Source organism: Argopecten irradians, chromosome 8 (assembly GCF_041381155.1).
Source record: "Argopecten irradians isolate NY chromosome 8, Ai_NY, whole genome shotgun sequence".
In the NCBI taxonomy this organism is placed as follows: domain Eukaryota; kingdom Metazoa; phylum Mollusca; class Bivalvia; order Pectinida; family Pectinidae; genus Argopecten; species Argopecten irradians.
In genome coordinates this window covers 14681365-14685142 of record NC_091141.1, presented here as the reverse complement: position 1 = coordinate 14685142, position 3778 = coordinate 14681365, and positions in this window count along the sequence as shown.

Genomic DNA, 3778 nt, shown 5'->3' with positions numbered 1-3778 from the left:
CTACATATGTATAAAAGACGTGATCACAACAGAACCCACGTTGATGCTGACGGCAAATAAAAAGCAATTTTATCATTTAATTAATTGTGAGCAGAGTTTTTCTTTTCTCTGTTGCACGAAACAAAAAGTTACCCAACATATTCAAAATTTTAACATCTTTACTAGAGAATAATTCTATAAAGTTATGCAAGCTTGGTCTATGATAAAAATATCTGTTAATGTATTTTTCTCTTAATTCAGAATATGCCGGACAGAGAAGAACAAAATGTACTTCATCTTCGACGTCATTTTTATCACATAATGAACAAGTCCTTTGATTTCTAGGAATATTATTATAACGTCCAGATTCGATATTAAGACTATGACATTGCATACGAAATTGGCTTAAAAACTTCTTGAATTTATGATTTACAGGCTTAATTAAATAGAACTTTGTACAAAAATTTTCAACAATATGTTTATACAAATAACATTTAGGAGATACATCAAACGCACTATAAAATTTTTGAACAAAAACATCATTGATACGTTGGTGGTATATTTGCAAAAAAATGATTTTCATTTAAAACACATTGATTTTCCAAAATATATCCAAATCCCAAACTACAAAGTTCGTGCTTAATATGATAGATCCAATTCGTTTTACAATTAGGTTTTCTGCTATTCAATTCGATTAGTGCATCATAACAAGATTTCAGAATGCAATTGTTTGTTTTCAATAGTTTTAACCAATATTTCATAACAGTTGTCTTACGTTGAACATACAATGAATATCTACCCGTTTTGAAAAACACCATAGATGTATTGACTGTTTTTCTACCATTAAGTATGTCTTTAAGGAAAAGGAGGTGAATTTTTTCAACTTGGGGCGAAACATCTTGCCCCCACACTTCACAACCATAATTTAATATGCATGTAACATATGTATCAAAGAAGGATATTTTTGTTTCTGTGTTAAGACTAAAGTTTTTCATTTTTCTTTTTAATTGAAAGTATGCTTTCCTGCCTTGAGACGCTAATGTATCTTGTGCTACAGCAAATCTTCCATTAAAATTAAAAACCAAACCCAGGTAACAAAACTTATCAACAATTTCTATAGATTTATCATTGAAAGTCCATTTTTCACCAGGTAATATTCTTCTCCTTTTCCTAAATTTACTTTTAAATTCCATTTAACTGTGTAAGTCTGTAGACAGTTGAGCATATGCTGGAGGTCAGTAGCGTCTTCAGAAAATAAGACTATCATCTGCATACATTAGCATAAAAAGATTAAGTAACTTTAAGGGGTAACTTTGACAATCCGAGTTTATAAATTCACTTTCCATATCATTTACAAATAAAGAATATAGCATGGGAGACAAAGATTCCCCTTGTAATAAACCGACATGCAAATCGAACATGGCGGATAGTTTACCATTTAGTTTCACGCATGAACGTACATTATCATAAATTGATGAAATTACAATTTCGCCCTCTAATACCACTTTTCCAAAGTTTATGCCATAAATGTCGATGATTAATACTATCAAAAGCCTTACTGTAATCAATTAAATCACAATATAGTCGTTTGTTTTGCTCTATAGAATTAATAATTAAACTTTGCAACGCAAAGATAGCATCACTAGTACCAAACCCAGGCTTAAAACTAAATTGTGCATCGGTGACAATATCTTCACGAGCACTCCACTTTAACAAGCGCTTATTTAACAAGGACGTAAATAATTTAATTAAATGACTAATTAATGTTATACCTCTATAATTGTTAATATTATCAATACCCCCTTTTATGCAGAGGAATTATGAAACATTAGGCCCATGACTCTGGAAAATAACTAATTTGTAACATGGTATTAAATAATTTTAACAAAACTGGTAAAAACATATTTTTATATTCAATGAAGTATTCGTTAAGAACCATATCGATGCCAGCAGATTTGCCCTTAGGCAGAGCCTTAATTACACTTAAGATATATCACTTCAAAACTAACACTGTTTTGATGACCGAACATTTACTCATATGCAAACAACACCAATAAGCAAACATCGTTCTTCTAGCAGACGAGTCAAATGTACGCCATTTTAGACAATGTTTATAGTAAAACCGGAAACTGAGATAAAAACTCCAGTCATGGCTATATGTCATTAAAAGGAAAGGAGCTATTTTTCATATTTCAAAGTTTATTTTTTTAACGATACCGTCAAACTTATATAGAAAACATGCATCTTTATTGATATATTTGTTATTTCTTTTGAACAAATGTTCCTAATCCAAATATTCATAACAAATTGCGTGATGCATAAAAAATCCATAGAGGAGTTAGACAAGGTTGACCATTAGTCTGCCTACTCTTTGTAATAGCAGTCGAAATAATGGCGACCAGGTAAGAAGTGATAAAAATATTATCGGATTTAACATTAGAAACAGACACATTAAGATTGCCCAACTTGCGGACGACACTACACTCTTTTTAAAGCATAATGAAGTAACTAAGGCAATTCAGAAAGTTTAGTGTTTTTGGGATATTATCTGGCCTAAAACTCAACAAAAGTAAAACAGATTGTGGTTGTGTAGAAATAAGCGAAAACAAACACATAAGTTTGAAATAACTTGGAAAACAATAATAAAATCACTTGGTATTTACTTTGGAACTAACAAAAAGGTATATAAAAATCTGAATTGGGAAAGCAAAAAACTTCAACCGATGAAATTATTAAAAACTGTAAAAAAAAAGAAAATTAACTTTACTCGGAAAAATAGTTGTAACAAAGTCGCTATTAATCCCAAAATCACATATCTTGCAAACGTACAAGCAATAAGTATAGGCTTATTAAAGCAATTAAAAAAGGCTTTATTTGAATTTATATGGGAAGGAAAAAGGGAGAAAGTAAAAAAAGGAAACAAGAATATGGAGGTTTGAGTATTCCTGATATTGAATCGCACATCGATATGTTGAACGTTAACCGGGTTAACAAGTGATTCTAACGATAACTGGAAACTCATTCCCAAAGCAATTTATAACACATTTGGACAAAACTTACTCATATTAAAGATGAATGTGGGAAACATAAATAATATTCCAAAATATATGAATAATATTCCTGACTTCTATCAATCAATTTTGAATTTGTGGTTGGACTCAGGAGGAGGTAGTAAAAACAGTGCTTAAACTATGCAGATATTCGAAGAGAGATTATCTGGGGAACAAAAATATCAAATCAAATAATAAAGTACTACATTAATTAACAAAAATTGGGCAGATAGTGGACTTATAACAGATGACGACGTCATTAATGTAGAAATGAGGATAGATGAAGTTATTATTTACACTAAATTAATTATTGGATAAACGCAACTGGATTAGTGAAATAATATAAATAAAAACAGCAATAATCAGTGAAAATTCTGTAAAAACAGCGGTAAATCATCAAGCAAAATATTCCCTGTTTCAAAAAAATACCCATGTCTCATTGAAATTCCATGTCTAAAAAATAAAGAATATATGAAATAGGCATTTCAAACAAATTCATTCTCCCTATAACTAATGAGTTATGGAAAGGGAACTTTAATATTGATTATACACAACCATGTATAGATCTTATGAAATTCATTTTCAGTCAATTAAAAGATAATCAACATAAAACATTTAGATGGAAACTATATCATAATATAATACCAACTAAAATACACTTAAAACAATGTCAAATTGAGGAAAATAATCTTTGTAATGTACGTCACGTAGAGGAAAACTATCTTTACTATTTCATTGAATGCAAATAC